A 21,284-nucleotide genomic window follows, 5' to 3' on the forward strand; every position below is an offset into this window, starting at 1 on the left:
TTTCTCTCTTAACGAAAGAAAATGCTGGATCAAGAGGACGATTGGAAGTTAGCCGTTGCTTGCTGACAAACGAAAAAATAGTTAAGTCGGGGACGGATACCCGGTAGGAAATTAATTTAGGCCCCTTGCCATGAGCAATATTCGAAATGCCAATACCAGCCGGCTCAACGTTTGACTTGAAATTTTGAAATGAACATTCAATTGAAAAAAGGAAGAATCTGCTATAAGAAGTTATGAAATGAACATTTGCATAAATTAAAATTTAACAATTTGAATACAGCAAACTTGACTTACGAAATTAGTCAACTAAAGTTTGTACATATTTACATAAGTATTCGAAATTTAAATGACAAATTTAAAATGAATAAAAAATGAAAGATATTGCTGCTGCTAGCCTGCCGTGGAGCCGGAAATGACCAAACCGAATATGGTCGGTTGCAATAGCAGGCTTCCTATCGATGAAGTTGGTGTACCGCTCAAAATGATTTTGGCGTACACGTCTGCGCCGATTACGAGCCGAATAGGCGACGAAACATAAAATTTTGGATCTGCTAATCGCATGAATTGCAATGGCGTAGCAATCTTTGAGTCCAGATTTGTTCGTGGACTTATTTTCGCATACCCCTCAACTACCGTCGCCAGTGTCGAGATCCGCTTGGTTACGCCATGTTTTCCACGAAAGGTTATGTGACGACTTTTACTGTGGCCACCCCCTGCACGATTCAGTTGAATTTCTCGTGCTAGCTCTTTGTCGATAGTCATATTCGGAGAACACGGCTCAATGAGTGCCCGCACAAGGTGAAGTCGGCCACCGGACTCAATTTTGACTATGGCGGTAGGTGCTATCGGCTCGAGGGTGGTCAAAATTGGTGCAGATGCAATTGAGGTTACTCTCCCTGCTCGAAATCCTTTCGGTGTTGCGCGTTTGAGGGTGAGCGATTTGATCTCGTTGGCTCGATTAGGCTCTTTCCGCGTATACGGTTTGCTTGCGTTAGGAGCTCTGTGATCATTGCAACGTTTGGACGGTCGGAAAGTATTTGATGCCGAGCCGTCCTGTCGCCAATTTTTCTGCGGAGCAGGACAAGATTGCAGCGTTGTCGTCGGTCGATCGTTTGCCACGGCCTCGATATGTAGGGTGGTGTGGTGTTTCTCACCACAATAATGACAACGTGCCGTGCTCCAGCACGTTTCGATGCGATGGAATGGCGACAAACAGTTGGGGCAGTACTTGTGGATGAGTACCATCCTCAATCTCTCCTCTGGTGACTTAGCTCGATATTGCGGGCATAGCCGTATACCATAGTGGCTGTTGCATAGGCGGCATGGAATCGGGAAGGAATGCGAACCTTGCTCCGACCTGTTGCGTGCTGCGACAAAACGAGACATTCTGTAATGAAAAGAACTCGTTTTAATCGAGAAAATAATAAATTAGAAAGTACGCGACGGTCGGGTGATGAGCATGGAGGCGAGGTGTTTTGTCAATTAATTTCCGGATTCGTTCGTTGGTAGTCGGACCAGTTTCACGATTGGCCTCGTGACAAGTCCTTTCTCGGTCCGAACTTTCACTACTCGGACGCGATTGTCCGCACCGCGATGTATATCGACGACTCGGCCAAGTCGCCATTCGTTTGGAGGTACGTTATCTTCACGGATCACGACGAGATCATCCGCTTTCATGTCCGGTTGCTGTCGCTTCCACTTAGTCCTCTTTTTCAGCTCCGTAAGGTATTCGTTCTTTCATCGTTGACAGAATGAATGATGCAATGCTTTCATCTTTTGCCATCGGTTAATCACTGATGCTGAATTCTCGCTAACCTCAATCTCCGGGGGAGATAACAGAGGGGCGCCTATAAGAAAATGGCCAGGAGTCAATGGTTCTAAGCTTGATGGGTCGTTTGAAGCGAGACTAAGAGGTCTTGAGTTAAGACAAGCCTCAATTCTACATAAAAGTGTCGAAAACTCCTCAAACGTATATTTGAGTCCAGATGCTACTTTTCTAAAATGGGTTTTAAATCTCTTCACGCCAGCCTCCCATAAGCCCCCCATGTGAGGAGCTGATGCGGGTATGAAATGCCAAGAAAGTTCTTGATAGAAGTACTTCGAAAGAAGTGCAGTACGACAATCAAATATAAAAGCCTTAAATTCAGCCTTTAGGGATCTAGATGCTCCAACGAAGTTGTTTCCGTTGTCTGAATATATATTTTTGGGACATCCTAGGCGCGATATAAACCTAGAAAAGGCTGCTAGAAAGGTGGTAGTGCTAAGGTCATTTGTGCGTTCAAGATGAATGGCCTTCGATGCGAAACAAATGAAAAGACAAACGTACCCCTTTGTAATAACACAAGCTCTACCTCTATAGTTTTTTTTTCTTATCTCGATAGGACCTGCAAAATCAACGCCGGTATTTGTAAATGCCCTAGAAAAAGTCGTGCGTTCTGAAGGTAGGGAAGCCATGATTTGAGATTGCGTTTGCTTTTTGTATATAGTTCATACCTTGCAATTGTGGATGACTGACTAGATCATAACTTTGATCCGAGGGATCCAATATTGTGCTCGAATGATGCGCAACAATAACTGATGTTCTCCATGAATTGATATTTCATGGATAAACTTCACTAACAAGCGTGAGTAATGGCAGTTATACGGCAGAAGGATTGGGTGCCGTTCTTTGTAACTGAGGTCTCGCGATGCTCCGAGGCGACCTCCGATTCTTAAAACTCCGCTTGAGTCGATAAATGGATTTAAGGCTAGAATTTCACTTTTAGCGCTTATCGCAAGTGCGGATTTTAAATTCGAAACCTCCGCTGAAAAATGTTGTTGCTGGCAGAGGGCAATTATTCGCTGGGTTGTACCTTTTATTTCCTCCGCAGAGATTGATACAGAAGCTGCTTGAAACATTGATTTCTGAGTGGGGTGGGTCCTTTGGATGAAACGAAAGACGTTCGATAGAACTCGTAAAGCCCTTGGAAGGGAAGAGAAGCATTGGACTATATCCGACACTTCAACGACTTTCGTTGCGTGGGAGAGCACGCGCTTTCCCTCTTCGTCAGTTTGGAATCCCGGCTCTTGTTTTGGCCATTCTGACTTGCCTTCTTGCAGGCAAGAAGGACCCTGCAACCACAAGGAGTTTTCAGTTAAGTCCTGCGCTGTGACTCCACGGCTAGCTAAATCGACAGGATTCGACGCTGAATTGACGTGATACCAATGGTGTTGTCAAACCTTGTCGATGATTTTGGTAACCCTGTGGGACACGAAGGTTGACCAAGAGCATGATGGCTTTCTAAGCCACGCTAGCACTATAGTAGAGTCAGTCCACAGATAAACCTGTAGTGATCGAAGATCCAGGTTCATGACTACAGCGTCCATGATTTCAGCTAGCAATACTGCTCCAAACAATTCGAGACGGGGAAGGGAGATCGTTTTCACCGGGGCTACTCTTGTTTTTGCTAACAGAAGATTTACATGGGCGGCATTGCCTTCTTCTACGCGCATATAAATGGCTGCCGCGTATGCCTTTTCGGAGGCGTCGCAAAATTCGTGGAGAAAACCTAACCCATAGTGGAATCCGAATGTTATTAATAGCTGGATACTTCACCGAAAATTTTCCCACCGGTCTAATGTGCTTGAAGACACTTCTTCATCCCAACTTGTTCCCTCTAACCAAATATTTTGCATCATCATTTTCGCTACTATGACTATTGGAGCAAGCCACCCGAGAGGATCAAAAAGTTTCGGGATTGCTGACAAAATCTTACGTTTAGTTACTTCTTGACCTTGATCGAATTCTTTCGTAGTGAAATAGAAATGAGCCGAACATGCATTCCATCGAATGGCGAGGGCTTTAACGCTGCTTGCGCCCTCGAAGTCTAAGAAGTCTTGGCTAAGCAGATGAGCTGCAGGAATATCGCTCAAGACTTGCCTACAGTTGGCGGCCCACTTTCTAAGAGGAAAGCCTGCTGAATATAAGGCGCCAGAAATTTCATCACGCGCTTGGATTGTGGATTCCAAGTCGTGCCCACCTGCAAGTACGTCGTCGACGTACATATGTCACGTTAAAATAGTGGCGGCGACTGGATGTGAATCTTGAACGTCGTCTGCCAATTGAAGCAATGTTCTTATTGCTAGGTACGGAGCACAGTTTACCCCGAAAGTTGCCGTATTCAATTGAAATTGACGGATGGGTTCGTCTGAAGACTCACGGAAGAGAATTCGCTGAAAGTTCCTCTGCTGAGGATGGACAAATATTTGGTGATACATCTTCTCGATCTCGCTACTGAAAACGAATTTGAACAGCCTCCATCTAAGAATTAAGATCGTAATATCGCTTTGTAAGATGTGACCAGGAAGCAGAGCATCGTTTAAACTCACGCCGTTATCTGATGGACACGAAGCGTTAAACACCACTCTCACCTTCGTAGAAGTGCTTTCTGGCTTACTCATCGCATGATGGGGTAAGTAGTAGGATTCGGACGGATTTTCGGACAGGCTTGGTCGGATTTCAGACATATGACCTAACTGATCATATTCTTTTAGGACTCTTGTATACTCCTCTCGTAAAGAGGGGTTTTTGGCTAGCCTACCTTCACAACGAAAATATTGCGAGAACGCAGTTTTACGTGAACACCCTAAAGAAATATCTACTGGGAAATTCTTTCGAAATGGTAGGGAGACAGTATATCTTCCGGTATCCGTTCGCGTTGTAGTTGCTTTGTAAATCTCCTCGCGGTATTCCTCATCGGCCGTACGGATCGCGTTCCTTGGGATATCTTCCAATTCCCAAAATGCTGCCAGTTGTTGGTCCAAAGAGATTTCATTGTAAAAAGAGACACAGGATGTCGCCTCTTTGTTTGCGTTGGTCCGTCCCGTAAGTATCCATCCGAATACCGTTTCCTAGGCGAGAAGATTACTCGTAAAGTCCTTCCGAATCCCATCCAACATGATTTGCGGATAGACGTCTCCTCCAAGCACAAGATCAACTCGTTCGTTCGCAAAGAATCTGCTGTCTGCTAGTTTAATTCCCGGGAAGTTTCGTTGGATAGCCGGGTCAATATCGACGGTTGGCAGATTGGCTGTCAATTGAGGTAACACTAAAGCCGTAGTGCTGATGGATACCGTTGTATCAAGGGGTGAACCTATATGGATACGGCAGGCTAGGGTGGAATGAGCGGACACCGTATTGTTGATACCTGACACTGTAGCGTTCACTTTTTTGACTGGAAGCCCAATACGTCGGCGAAGCCGTTCCGTAATAAATGAACACTCGGAGCCGGAGTCTATTAAGGCTGGGTTCAAATGCAGGAGAGTATGATGTCGTGCATGGCAAGTTGAACAGTTGTAGGCGCTGTTGAATTTCGCCACACCTTGTCCGGAAGACAAACAGTTCAGACACAAATTGTTCCTTCTCACGTGCTTACTGCGATAAGACGGAGTCATCTTTATGAAGCGTGAGCAGGATCGAACGTGGTGAGCGTCACGACTGCAGAGTTTGCATTTCGCATTTGATACGCTTGCCTGAAAAGTGTTCAATTTTTTGCTGTTCCCCTCGTTATGTGCTTTGAAGGGTTGAGATTTGGTCGGCTGAGAGCTTCGCAAGTCAAAAACAGTTTCCAAAGTCTGGAACCGACTTGTTAAAACTTGTCCATATCACTCCATTTTGGACTGTCGGTTTTATCTTGAACCGATTGCTCCCACAAGGAAAGCGCAGCTTCCGGAAGTTTCGTGGAGCAGAGGTACGTAATGATCGCATCCCAATTTGATATGTCAACGTTATGAATCTAGAGTGCCGAAATGCAATTATTTATTCCCCGCTTCCGGAAGTTTCGTGGCGCAGAGGTACGTAATGATCGCATCCCAATTTGATATGTCAACTTTATGAATCTGGAGTGCCGAAATGCAATTATTTATTCCCCGCTGAAGTTGTTTGATTGCAGTTTCACACACAGATTCAGTTCCTACGGGGGGGAGGTTGAAGAGGATCTTCAATTGGCTATTAACTAGAATTCGTTTATTCTCATAACTATCGGTCAGGTTTTTCCACGCGATTTCGAAACCTTCATTTGTAAGGGGACATTTGCTTACTACTTCTCTTGCTTCGCCCTCAGTTTTTTTTATTAAATGGCATAATTTTTCTACTAAGGCGAGCCCCTCATTCTTTATGTAAATGGCCGTGAATAAGAAACGGAATGTTGGCCATGACAAATAATCTCCCTTAAAAACTTCGGTATCACAAGGCGGAAGCCTAATATTGCGTTCCCTAACCGAGTCGTCGCTTGATTTTTCAGAGGCTTTATCTTTTTGCTTTGTAGCTAGGTCACCTATCAACTCTATGCACTTCATATAAGTACGCTAACTTATACTTTTTCTTCGCTCCAGCATCTGACCCTTGAAACTAACTATAGCTGCGTTTTATTTTGCCCCACAGCTTTTTAGCCTCCTACCTTTGGGTTTCGATGACTGTTTGATTGGGGTTTTCGAATTCACGAAAGTCCGCCTCGAGGTCTATCAAAGACTCAACTAATTGGTTGAAACTTGCCATTTTTTATTAGTTTGTTGGATGAAAAAATTTACTTTGGATTATCAAAAACTTGGACGAAATCCGAAAAACGCACGTAGTGCTAAAGTGTTTTTAAAATCCAAAATTATTAAAACTGGCGTAAAACTCAAGTAGCCTACAGGTATCGTAAACTTTTTGTAAATTTCAGTAAGAACACCAACCAAAATCCCGAAATAACTCACCAAAATCGAGAAATATTAGTACAATACAACTAAATAAGTGAGCAGAAAAAAGATAAAAACTGGAAATTTATGTACAAAAATATGTATTTATTATTTCAAAAATGATCACAAATTATTTGAAAAATAATTGAACACTTTATTTAAAATAAATACCGATAAAAATGTATATTTAAAGCTTCCTTTTTGAGGTTTCGGGATTCGCAGTACTAATTTCGGGATTGGCACTCCTTTGTAGTTGCTCACCACCCACCACTATAATGCATGTAGATACGCAGAATTTGCCGTGTTTTGTGTTTTCTTTTATTATGCTTTTCTTGCACTTGTTTTTAATAATACGATCGCAAATCGCTATTATTACAATGTTTATAAATTAAAACGATTATAATTATTGAAATAAACGCGGCGCGAGTGATTTTGTATTCACACAAATTATGTGATAATTAATTATTTAAATTGAATTTATAGTGCAGTACTGTGTTGTGATTAATTTAAAGAAAAAAAAAAAACAGTGTCCAATGGGCAATTTTGGCCGTATATTTGTGTCACCGATGAACAAAAATAATAGCAATTTGAAGACGGACGGTAAAAATGCAAGGAAATTCCCAATTTGGACTCTTGTTTACGTATTTAAAAAGATTAATTTCGAAAAAAGAATTTCTAAAGAACTCACTGCACAATAATTAATTTATCACTTTTTGTTTTGTTTATGTCCGTTCGGACGGACAATACAAAGATCGAGCGAGCCGAAGAGTTTTCCAAGTATTGGAAAAACAAGAAAAAAATGCAAAATTACTCGCGCAGAATCTAAAAAATTATTATTATAATACAATTTTTTTTTTTTTTGTTAAACTCCGCGAAAATCACTTTTAATATGGTTATTTTAGTTTTCTTATTGAATTTGAATTTTGCACAGAAAAACTCACCCGTATTTGATTATTCTCTTTTTTTTTTGTGAATGTGGGAGTAGGATGGATATGTATGTACTTTGTATATTCGGCACCTGTTGGCTTAAGTGTTCCTTCTTTGATATCACAGCTCTTGTAGGAAATATTGCTTGTTCGTAGAACGGCTACGAAGGACCATGAACACAATTGGCGGGAATGAAACGAATTGTGTTTTGCGAAAATAAATAAAAACAAGATAATTAGTATTTATAGATAGAAATATGTATAATAATTACAATATGTCTTTATTTCGTCAATTAATAAAATATCACAATGAAAGGATTGCAGGAACTTACGTTTTGGTTTTATGAAATGCTCCAAAATCGAACGCTGGATCAGTTGGTGATTTGTTGGCAGGCAAACTAAATCAGAGCCGACGGCAACTTCCAAATCGCCACCGAACCCCGAATTTTCTCTCTTAACGAAAGAAAATGCTGGATCAAGAGAACGATTGGAAGTTAGCCGTTGCTTGCTGACAAACGAAAAAATAGTTAAGTCGAGGACGGCTACCCGGTAGGAAATTAATTAGGCCACTGGCCTAAACACTTATTAACACCTTTTATTTGATACCATATCGTACAAACACATTCTAGAGTCACTGTTGGTCCACCTTTATTGCGATATCTCGAAAAGGCGTCCACCTATAGAACTAAGGACCACTCCCTTTTAAAATACTCATTAACACCTTTCATTTGATCCCCATATCGTACAAACGCATTCCAGAGTCACCCCTGGTCCACCTTTATAACGATATCTCAAAAAGGCGTCCACTTGTAGAACTAAGGATCACTCCCTTTTAAAATACTCATTACCACCTTTCATTTGATACCCGTATCATACAAACACATTCTATAGTCACCCCCGGTTCACTTTCATGGCGACATCCCGAAATGGCGTCTACCTATAGAACTATGACCCAGAAATATTAGTACAATACAACTAAATAAGTGAGCAGAAAAAAGAGAAAACTCGAAATTTATGTACAAAAATATTTATTTATTATTTCAAAAATGATCACAAATTATTTGAAAAATAATGCACACTTTATTTAAAATAAATACCGATAAAAATGAATATTTAAAGCTTCCTTTTTGAGGTTTCGGGATTCGCAGTACTAATTTCGGGATTTGCACTCCTTTGTAGTTGCTCACCACCCACCACTATAATGCATGTAGATACGCAGAATTTGCCGTGTTTTGTGTTTTATTTTATTATGCTTTTCTTGCACTTGTTTTTAATAATGCGATCGCAAATCGCTATTATTACAATGTTTATAAATTAAAACGATTATAATTATTGAAATAAACGCGGCGCGAGTGATTTTGTATTCACACAAATTATGTGATAATTAATTATTTAAATTGAATTTATAGTGCAGTGCTGTGTTGTGATTAATTTAAAGGAAAAAAAAACAGTGTCCAATGGGCAATTTTGGCCGTATATTTTTGCCACCGATGAACAAAAATAATAGCAATTTGAAGAATGACGGTAAAAATGCAAGGAAATTCCCAATGTGGACACATGTTTACGTATTTAAAAAGATTAATTTCGACAAAAAAAAATTTAAAGAACTCACTGCACAATAATTAATTTATCACTTTTTGTTTTGTTTATTTCCGTTCGGACGGACAATACAAAGATGGAGCGAGCCGAAGAGTTTTCCAAGTATTGGAAAAGCAAGAAAAAAAATGCAAAATTACTCGCGCAGAATCGAAATAATTATTATTATAATAAATTTTTTTTTTTTTGTTAAACTCCGCGAAAATCACTTTTAATATGGTTATTTTAGTTTTCTTATTGAATTTGAATTTTGCACAGAAACACTCACCCGTATTTGATTATTCTCTTTTTTTTTGTGAATGTGGGAGTAGGATGGATATGTATGTACTTTGTATATTCGGCACCTGTTGGCATAAGTGTTCCTTCTTTGATATCAAAGCTCTTGTAGAAAATATTGCCTTTTCGTAGAACGGCTACGAAGGACCATGAACACAATTGGCGGGAATGAAACCAATTGTGTTTTGCGAAAAGAAATAAAAACAAGATAATTAGTATTTATACATAGAAATATGTATAATAATTACAATATGTCTTTATTTCGTCAATTAATAAAATATCACAATGAAAGGATTGCAGGAACTTACGTTTTGGTTTTATGAAATGCTCCAAAATCGAACGCTGGATCAGTTGGTGATTCGTTGGCAGGCAAACTCAATCAGAGCCGACGGCAACTTCCAAATCGCCACCGAACCCCGAATTTTCTCTCTTAACGAAAAAAAATGCTGGATCAAGAGGACGATTGGAAGTTAGCCGTTGCTTACTGACAAACGAAAAAATAGTTAAGTCGAGGACGGCTACCCGGTAGGAAATTAATTAGGCCACTGGCCTAAACACTTATTAACACCTTTTATTTGATACCATATCGTACAAACACATTCTAGAGTCACTGTTGGTCCACCTTTATTGCGATATCTCGAAAAGGCGTCCACCTATAGAACTAAGGACCACTCCCTTTTAAAAAACTCATTAACACCTTTCATTTGATCCCCATATCGTACAAACGCATTCTAGAGTCACCCCTGGTCCACCTTTATAACGATATCTCAAAAAGGCGTCCACCTGTAGAACTAAGGATCACTCCCTTTTAAAATATTCATTACCACCTTTCATTTGATACCCGTATCATAGAAACACATTCTATAGTCACCCCTGTTACACCTTTATGGCGACATCCCGAAATGGCGTCCACCTATAGAACTATGGCCCACTCCCTTTTAAAATAATCTTTTAATACCTTCCATTTGATACCCATGTCATACAAACACATTCCAGGGTTACCCTAGGTTCATTTTCCTACATGATAATTTTCCCTTATTTTGTCTCCAGAGCTTTCAGCTGAGTATGTAATGTTCGGTTACACCCGAACTTAGCCTTCCTTACTTGTTTTTTATTTCAATATTTTATTGTTAAATATTTAAATAAATGTTATTATATTAGTAGAAGGTAGTGTGTAAACATGTAATGAGTATATGTGTGTGGTGGTACTTTAAAAATGTGTATAATGAAGTGTAAATAATGTAAATAAAAAAAATTTTATTCAAGAAAAATTTATTTTATATTTGCTAAACTACATGTTTCGCACACTGTGTGCTATACCCAATGCTGTAATTATTATTACTTCCACTGGTGTTATGTTGTTTCATTCTTGTTAATGTTCAGTGCTGAATAGTTACATTCAATAGTTGACTTCCCTGTTGCAATTAAGTTGACGAACATTATTGATTTCAGTAGCTGACTTTCTTTTTTAAAATTCTTCAACTAATTTCCACATTCATTTCGTTCCACATTGGTTCACTGAATATGTTAATATTCATATTCCGTTTTCGTTTTGTTCCGCCTACAACTGTTTACTGAATATTGTTGTTTCAAAATGTAAGAGGCCTAAACACAAAACTAACTGAACTATACTTGAGATCATTTAACTTTAATTACAATATCATCACTTTTACTGAAACTTGGTTAAAGCCTCATATTTTTAATTCGGAGATTCTTTGCAATGATTACCAAATATATAGAAATGACCGCTTGAACAGAGTTGGAGGTGGAGTTTTGCTCGCGGTACATTCTTCTATATCTTCCGCTGAGGTAAATTTACCTGTTATTGAAGCTACGGAAATTAAGTGCATTAGAACCCAGCTGGGAATAGGTTATACCTATATTGCCATTTGCTATATCCCACCGCCTTCAGATCCCTCGGTGTATATGAACCATATTTCGTTACTGAAAGATATCAGTTCAATGTTGAAGCCTATTGACTCGATAATTGTCTTGGATGACTTTAATCTTCCGCACGTATCATGGACCACATCCGACCATGGTATTGTACCGGTTTCTTCAAAATTGTCCAGCATCGACTTTTTAGCTGAAATAACTGAACTTTGCCTAAGACAGATAAATATAGTTCCAAACATGTTCGGGAGGGTACTTGATCTGGTATTTGTTGATGATACATCAAAATCCATTCTTAGGAGGGGTGAACCTCTTACTGTACCTGAGGACCCTTACCTTCCTTCCCTGGAAATAGTTTACGAATTGGAAGAAAGTTCTCGGAGTTGCACTACCACAGAAAACGACTCTAGTTTTAGATTCGAATTCGCGAAGCCTAATTTTAATAACCTCAACCAAATTTTATCTACAATAGTTTGGCCCAAATACTGTGCAGATATTGACAAAGACGTTTCTGACTTCAATGCCATCATTCACGCTATTCTGGAAAGACATGTACCTAAGCATAAACGTGTTTCCACTGAACTAGTCCAAATATGGTACACCAAAGAACTGAAATCTTTAAAAAAACAAAAAATCGCATTCCTTCAAGCTGTACAAGAAGACGGGTTCACACTCGGACTACTTGAAGTACTCTATATTGGGTCATAAATATTTTGAATTAAATAAAAAGTGTTACAATACCTATCTCTGTGCGATAAAAAAAAAATAACTTGCAATCCGCAAGCTTTCTATGATTTCGTGAACTCTAAACGTAGAGTTAAAAGCTTTCCTTCTGGTATGAAATACCGTGATGATTTCTTTAGCGACGATCAAGATATTGCTAAACTTATTTGCACAATTTTTCAAATCTAACTATTCCGCTAAATTAATTTCTTTGTCTAGTGAATACCCGTATCAACTTGACTCACTTAACGCAATTAATATTCCACCAATATCTCCAGAAGAGGTTCTAACATATTTAACTTCTTTGAAGGAATCTTATAAATACGGTCCTGATCTAATTCCCACATGTTTTCTCAAAAGATGTGCAGAACACATTTATCTGCCCCTAACTGATTTATTCAACATGTCCCTAAAACATGGAGTTTTTCCTTCTGCTTGGAAGGAATCTTTTCTAATACACCTCCACAAAAACGGCAGTAGGTCATGTGTAGAAAATTATCGATGAATTGCAAAATTGTCTGCCATCCCAAAGGTGTTTGAAGCTAATCAGCTAACATTTTCCATTTCTGCATTGATTGCAGACTCTCAACATCGATTCTGTAGAGGCAAATCTACCATTACCAACCTACTTGAATTCACAACGCATGTTTCTAATGGATTTAGAGAAAATCTTCACACCGATGTTATTTACACTGATTTCAGTAAAGCATTTGACAAAGTTTCCCATTCATTGCTTATCCACAAGCTGGATCGACTTGGTTTCCAACCAGGTCTCACTCAGAGGATATCTTCTTATCTCTGCGGTAGAACGCAACAAGTAATTTTTAAAAATACTCTTTTAGAGGCCATTAATGTTCCCTCTGGCGACCCACAGGGCAGTCATCTCGGTCCAATTCTGTTCTTGATATTTATTAATGATATCTGTACCATAATAAAATATTCCAAAATTTTAATGTATGCTGATGATGTAAAACTTTTAAGTTCTTATGAGTTATTGAAGAACGTCCATTGCTTCAAGCGGATTTAAACTGCTTAGTTGCTTGGTGCACGCGAATTCAATGCCGCCGAACATCAATAAATGTAAGTTCATGTGCCTCTCTCGGAGATCTTTGCCAGCAGCCTCTTACGTAATTGATAAAGTTTGTCTTGCATCAGTAAATTATTTTGTTGACTTGGGAGTCACGATGGATGCTAAACTTAGTTTCAACCTTCATATTATGACTATTGCCAATAAGGCTAGAGGTATTCTATCATTCGTGAAGAGATGGTCTAAAGAATTTAGTGACCCTTATGTAACCAAATCCCTTTTTACCACATTAGTTAGACCGATACTAGAATATGGATCAGTAGTCTGGAATCCACGATATCAAGTTCATGCAGATAGGCTTGAGTCAATACAGAAGCAATTTTTACTTTTTTCTTTAAAGAATTTTCATTGGGACTCTGCATATAATCTTCCACCTTATACTAGTCGGTTAAGGCTTATCAATCTTCCAACTCTCGCTAGCCGTAGAGAAATGCTAGGCGTATTATTTATGGTTAAACTACTGAATGGACTAATTTCTAGCCCCTTTCTTTTGAACGAAGTAAACTTCAATGTCCCATCACGAGCGTCAAGACATTACAAACCTTTTCTTTTGAGGCAGTGTAGAACTAATTTCGAATTAAATGGACCTTTCCGGTGTTTGTGTTATGATTTTAACTCTCACTCGAATTCATTTGATATAAAGGAATCACTTTTTACTATAAGGAAAACTGTCCTATCCTATCTTAACTCGTAAAAAAATAAAAATAAAAAACTTTATATGCTAAATCGTTAACTTATTTAACAATTTACTATATGTATAATTTTCTACTGTTATGTATATAATACTCAGCTGATGATTTTTATTCTGTAGCTGAGCAGCTTTAGATCTCGACGTTTAACAAACCTCCGCCTATCAAGAACTCGGCAAAAACAAAAACAAATCCGTGCGTCATGCGGATGCGCCCCTCGTGTCGGTTGGGCGGGCTTTGGAGGGTACTAATCCGTTTGGTTTATTATTATTATTATTGACAATTCCGTTTTCGTGTAGTTCCACTTTTCGTTTACTCAATATGGTAATGCCAACTCTTTTCGCTTTGTTCTGTTCTGAATAGTATTCACAGATTATTGTTACAGTTCAATGATAATTTTATAATGTATTTAATAAATTAAACAAAAAAAAAAAAAAATTGATTCAAATAAATGTTTTCATACATTTAAAAACGCAATACGGGCAATCCCCGATTAAATCATACAAACGTTCAATGATAATTTTTTTTAGTGTATGTATGTACATTAGAGCGTGCCAAATTTTTTTTCCATCAGGAGTATAGCAAAAGCGTAATCTACAGATGATTCTAAGAAAAATTGCTGAATATTGCTCTAAGTTCGATTTCGAGTTCCCCGCTTTTGCAAAATAGATATTTTGCCAATGAATGTAAGGTTTGGCCAAAAAATCTACATAGCTTCTGATAGAATTATAGGAAAAATATCATATTGGACTTAAAACCCCCTAATCCAGGGTGTTATGCGGACTGGGCCTATTGGGCGATTTGCAGCCAGGGGATAAATTCGACTGTATTCGAACGGAGCCTTCCCGATACCGGGCCACCTCGGGAAGTATTTATGACCTTACCACAGTAAGGGGCGCTGCTGTGGCGGACGGTTCTTTCCCCGTATATAATACTGGACCGCTGAGCCCGCCCTGTCGGGCAGGTGGTCGTACGACCAAGATAAACGACTCATTGCCTGATTGTAATAAGGACGATGTAAAGAGGAGGACTGAGTCGCAATCCAAGGACGACAAATATGAATTCAGCGATGCGTCGGACTCGGGGAGCCAGAGTAGTGCTGACTCACTGAACTCCGTTTTGGAGAAGCACACAAATGAAAACGGAGTAGAAGAGTGGAGAAGGGTACGGAGCAGAGGAAGTAAAAGAGCTCTCTCGCGGTACCGTGCAGCACTAAGAATTGTACAACGCTTGGGAGCAGTGGTCGACCCAACAGAAGTGGAGATCGAGCGTTTGAAATGGGCCAATGAAGCGGCAGAAGTAGGTCGAAGGCAGTTCAAAAGGTTTGCTGCTTCTGCAACCGGTACGAGGAGGAAGAAGCGTTGAATGGCAGAATGAAGAGGCAGCGTTCGGCGGAAGGCGACAAGTCTGATTTAAAGAGACAGAAAGGACCCAGTCATAGAACCGCGAGCCAGGGCAGTCGCATAGACAAGACAAGCAGGTCCAAAGCTGTAAGACAGATGGGCTCCAATAGCAAGGTAGCAACTACCACGAAAGCTGCAAGTCAGAGGGAAGTTCCAACTACGGAAGTAGGAGATAAGCCAAAGGGAGATAACGCTAAGACTCCAGCTTTCTCGGAGGTGCCAAAGGGAGATAACATTAAGACTCCTGCTTTTCCCGAGAAGATGTGGCGCTGGTTGATCATAGCAGTCCTTTCGGAAAAATTACTACTGAAAGGTGGAGATCTGTAGAAAGGGAGCTTATTAGCTTAATGCTTAAGATGATGCGGGAACAACCAAGTAACCCCTTCCAACCTTTGATTCGGGGGGATGGTATAATGGTGTGAAGATGATAGCGTGCGATAACATCGCGAGCTTGCGGTGGCTGGAGGAAGTGGTTCCAAACCTCCAAAGGCAAGGCACGAAAGCGCGGTTTGAGGTGGTGGATAAGGCGCAAATCCCCACGGTACCAAAAGTTAAGGTATAGATAACATTCGTGATGAAGTCGGAGGATACCCTGCGACTTCTGCAGAATCAGAATCCGAACATACCGACACAGAATTGGAAGGTACTTACTGTATCTCGGCCTACCGAGGATGGTCAGTTCCACATCTTCCAAATAAATAAGCAGGCGGAGGATATTTTGTACACGCAGCTTTTCAAAATGTCCTTTGGCACTGGCAAAATTTACATGCGACTCAGGAAAAGAAGTCCCGAGAATAAAAACCCTAGCACGCTAGGGGTGGGCGAGGTCGAAAAGGATCTCAAAAGCCTAAGGAAAAAAAGACAGGTGGAGGTCCCCGACGTCACCACGAACGTGCTAGAAGAGGACCAACCCCTAAATGGTGCTGTGACTCGCACAGAGGAACACCCGACACAACAGTCACGAGAGGCTGAAGGGGGCCTCGAATACTCTAAACCAAAAGGACAAGGGGGGGGGGGGGACGACGACGTCAAGACGAAGGTGCTGGAGGGGGACAAACAGCCAAATGGTGCTGCGAGTCCTACAGATAAACCTCCAACACAGTAAAGTGGCGTCGAGCGAACTCCTCCTAACCTTTGAGGAGGGTTCGTTTGACGTGGCGCTGATCCAGGAGCTGTGGCTCTCATCGGGAGGAAAGGTTTCTGGACTTAGCGCGGGCGGGTTTGGCGTTTACTACGCGCAAACGTAAGGACGGGTGCAAGCTGTAGTAGTGGTAAGGAAACAGCTGCATTCATATATGCTGCCTAATTACACCACTGAGGATCTCGTAGCGGTGGCCGTTCAGCAAAAGAATAAGCAGGCATTTATCCTGGCGTCCTGCTACATGGCCCACGCTGCCGAAATTCCACCGATGGAGTGCAAAAGGCTAGTACAGGAGGAAGGGCGCAATGGCGGTTGGTCATAGGCGCAGATGCAAATGCGCACCACAATGCGTAGGGAGGAGCAGATACAAACGAGAGAGGCGAATCTCTATTTTGTTACATCCTGCAAACCAATTTGCAGATAGCCAACAGGGGAAATGTTCCTACATACATTGGTCCAACATCCAGTAAAGTTCTGGATATTACATTGAGCTCCGAGCATGATATATCAAGGTATGATTGGATGGTTTTTGATAGACCATCCTTCTCCGACCATGCGTATATTAGCTTCAGCATCCCCCTAAAGAGGGTAGAGAAGGGAAGAACCTTTAGAAACCCTAGGTCAACGAACTGGACTAAATTCCAGAAACATGTAGAAACAAAACTGGGACAACCCAAAGAGGTTGCTAATGTAGAGGAACTGGAGGATTCGAATGAATTCCTAACAAGGACGCTTATGACTGCGCATAAAAAGCTTGCCCTCTAAAAAGATTCAGAGGAAAAGCAAAGCCGCCATGGTGGAGCTATGAGCTTAGCCTTCTAAGAAGACAGGTAAAAGAAATGTTTAAGCTCGCAAAGACCGCGAAAAGCGACGCGTGTCGGGACGAGTACAGGGATCTACTGAGGATCTACAAGCGTGAAATTACCAGGGCGAAGAGAAACTCATGGAGAAGTTTCTGTACGGACACAGAGTGCTCCAGCGAAACAGCACGGTTGAAAAAAGTCCTTGAATCATGTACCGCACTCTTGGAGAACTGCTCGTGTAGCTTTGCTACCAAAGGCGGGGAGGATCGGTCAAGTGTACCCTAAAGACTATAGACCCGTTAGCCTAACATCATTTCTGCTCAAAACCTCTCAGAGGCAGATAGATGTGTACATAAAGTCCAACGTGGATGAAAAGCTGCTCTCCACAACACAGCATGCGTACACCAAAGGCAAGTCGGTAGACCCGCATTGCATAGCGTGGTAGTAAGCATAGAGAAATCCCTGGAGTATAAGGATTATGCTCTAGGAGTCTTCTTAAACATTGCCGCGGCTTTCAATAATGAAATGGGCGATTATCGATGGTCTTAATTACATTAAAGTACACCTTGCCTTAATCAGATGGATCGGCTGCATGTTAAATTGCAGAAAGATCGCAATAGGGATTGTACGAGGCCATAAAATCAGTGGACAGGGGCACGCCGCAGGGAGGGGTGCTATCACCTCTGCTGTGGACGCTGGTCATCAACCAACTGCTCAGGCAATCAACGGCACTCTATGCATGTAAAAGAATGCTGGGGTGTACGTGAGGCATATCGCCCTCTCTTTCTCAATGGGGTTTTACAGCGATTGTAAGCCCTATTCAATACTATGAAGTTCTTGTTTAGTGGAAAGCAACACAAAAAACAACATACCTCAAAAAATTAGAGGAGTATGTAGGCTATCGATGCTTAGGATTACGGGAGCCCTAAAAAGAACCTCGACGCACTGTATGCTATTCTGCACATTCCACCTGTAGACCTGGTAGCAAAGAACAAAACATTAACGACCGCAACCAGGCTCGGTGCTTCGGGGCAGCTTGAGCGCCGACCATATGGCCATAGTAGTATAGCGTCATCAATCACAAGACGAACAGACTACCTGATTCCCTATCTGCGCTTCGAGGGAGATCTTAAGGCCACAATAGAGGTGGACGGTTGGCGCAAGGGTGCGCAAATGGCGGACGAGGCGATACATGTGTACAACGATGGTTCCAAAGTAGTGGAAGGAGTAGGGTCTGCGGTATACTGCACTGATCCGGAAATAAGCAGATCCTACAGGCTGCCGGATTACTGTAGCGTTTTCCAGGCGGAAATGTTAGCCGCAACCAAAGCAGTTGAAACCCTGGAAGAGATTGGCTTAAGCTGCAATCGTGTTAACTTTTATATTGACAGTCAAGCAGAAATTAAGGCAATAACCTCGCATAGCACAGCATCTAAATGCGTGTTAGAGTGTAAGCAGTCTCTGGAGAGAATCGGGACAGGGAGAAGCTTATATCTATATTGGGTTACAGGGCATATGGTTACAGGGTAGATGGTAATGAAAGCGGATGAACTAGCAAAAAAGGGTGCATCCCTTGAAGCTTGCTCCGTAGACGTTCCAATTAGATTGGGCGAGATTAAGCGAAGGCGAGAGGTGCACATGATCGACCAAGCGGGAAAGGCGGGGGTTCAAGCGCGGGGCTGTAAAGTGTCGAAGATTATGTGTAGATCTTACAACCTTAGACTAACACAGTTGCTTCTATCATTGAAAAGAGAGGACTGTAGACTCATGACGGGTATTCTCACTGGACACTGCCTTCTGGCGTCACATGCCTTTAAATTAGGCTTGGTCAGTGATAGCATATGTAGGAAGTGCGGGTTGGAGGAGGGCACGATCGAGCACGTTCTGTGCTCGTGCCCTGCACTTAATAGGTTAATACTCCAGCTATTAGGAGTAATACAGCTGTCAGATCTAGAAGCAGCAAGTGGCTTAATTCCTAGGAAGCTTCTAGTATTTGCCAAGAGGACGGAGTTATTTTATAACATAGGTCCTGGTTTTTGATAGGGTTTTTCAGTTTGGTCGTTAAAAAAAACTTCTGGTAACACTACGGACTCAATCAGTCTATGTGAGGTCCTCACGGACCGGCCAGTTCAAACTAACTTAACCTACTTTAAATGTATTTTACGTGCATTTCAGAATCTGTATTAATATATATAGTGTTTTTGAATTTTATTAGAGATATCAGGCTTAAATTATGAGAAATTAACCTAAAATGAACTTTTAACTACTATATTATCATTTTTAACAAATTTCTTATGGAACATTTTTGTTTTCTTTACAGCTAAAATAAGTTCAGAACATCTCCAATAACTGTCATTCAGACAGTTTTTCTTTCTTCGATCGTTATAGTAGAAACAAAATTTCAAAAAAAAAACCTACATTTTCAAGTAATAAGCAAAAAAACACAATTTTTATAATTTTAATGTAATTTATTTAAAAAAATATTTTTTACTTAGAATTGACCATTTTAACGTATTTTTTAAAATAAAAGTAATGTTATGTTATTATTTTTAAAAATCTTTTTTGCTCTCCATTCGTGGTTGTTTTTCACGACTTTCTGCTGTAACAGCCATAGCACCTTCACTTTTTTTCTATAACACGTTTGGAAACAGATGTTAAAACTGTACATATCTTTGTGTTCCTTGTACTTATATGCATTGGAATATAAGGATCATCTGGTGTTGGCTCATCATAACCTAAGAATTGTACCAAGTGATCGTATGGAATATTTCTTGTGAATGCCGGTTCATATAGTAAATTATCGTCATTCAGATCAATCATATCAGTATAATCTGAAGCATTAAAATTGATATTATATGTTTTGTAAACTCTGAGTTTAGTTGGATCAAGTATTTTTTCTCGATGGTATATAATTTTTTTCATAGCTCTATCACGTATGGCTTTTATATCATCAAATGACATTGTTAATAAAATGTTTTCTGGATGAGCGTAATATGAATTATTTGAATTACACCATCTACAATATTAAGTAAATTACGTGGTAGGTATCGTGTCCACCGAATAAACTTTGGTAAAAGTACACTGCCGTATACAACAGATTTACAGTATTTTACATTAAAATACAGTGGGACATAAATTCTAATAATATAAACTGCTATAGTTTTAAAATTTTCCGATGCTGTATTAGTTGTTGTATATAGACGTAATACCCTGCTTGCTTTGGCTAGACATTAGTGTTGCCATTTTGGTGCTTTTCGAGCTAGATCTTGCCCTTTTTTGCGTTTAGCTCCAAAAATTCCGGTTTAGCTCCTAGCTCTTTTTTAGGCCCTTTTTAAAATGTTTGCGCCTTTTTGGCTCCAAATCTATTTCGGCAATACGTATTGTGAAATTTGTAATGTGTTTTATGTGTAAAGTTTTATTTTATTTGTTTCGTTATATATGATGTTGTAACTCGGTACTCAACTGATAACAAAAACTTTAATCGATGTGTCATGAGGTTGTACATTTGTTTTCCAGCTTGTGCAATAGCATAGTGTCACCTTCTAAAAGTTTCTTCAGTTTAACTTCAGATTATAATAGATTTTTGTCTCCCGTACCTTGTTTTCATTATACCTTTGAAGAATATATACGAATTAAAAAAGAAGATAATTATATAGACGAATTTATTAAAAGAAAGTTACGTAATATGTATATATTATATGTCGCGACTTCATAATTAAATTAATAGAGCAATTGAGGCAACGCTTGCCGCAAAATATAGAAACGATTAGAAAAATAGATTTCTTTTCAGTTGAAAACACATTGAGAATTGTGAAACCTCAATTGTTTTCATATTTAACAAATGAAAAAACAACTGATGAAGTAACTAGGTTAGAAATGCAAAAATTCCAAAATTGGAAAAATGTGATTTCAACTTTACGTTTTTGGTTTGAGGTTAAGTAAAGAGTTTAAGAACGCATTAAATGAAAACCCTTTCGAAGAGCTTGTCGATTTTGTGCTTACATTTGTTTTGCTGCAAATAAGTAATTCT

General features: G+C 40.0%; 1 protein-coding gene across 2 annotated transcripts in view; it reads left to right on the plus strand.

The window, feature by feature from the left end:
* Window positions 1-21,284, plus strand: part of LOC137234558 (plexin-B-like) — an 846,294-nt gene that overhangs the window by 673,778 nt on the left and 151,232 nt on the right. Inside the window, exon 12 of one of the 2 annotated variants that reach the window (XR_010947817.1) lies at window positions 19,575-19,673. The exons of the other annotated variant lie outside the window; for it this stretch is intronic. The gene's annotated coding sequence lies outside the window, so the exon portion shown is untranslated. Of the gene's footprint in view, window positions 1-19,574; window positions 19,674-21,284 lie in introns of those variants that run through there. 2 annotated transcript variants of the gene reach the window in all.

Source organism: Eurosta solidaginis, chromosome X (genome assembly GCF_040869045.1).
Source record: "Eurosta solidaginis isolate ZX-2024a chromosome X, ASM4086904v1, whole genome shotgun sequence".
Taxonomy (NCBI): domain Eukaryota; kingdom Metazoa; phylum Arthropoda; class Insecta; order Diptera; family Tephritidae; genus Eurosta; species Eurosta solidaginis.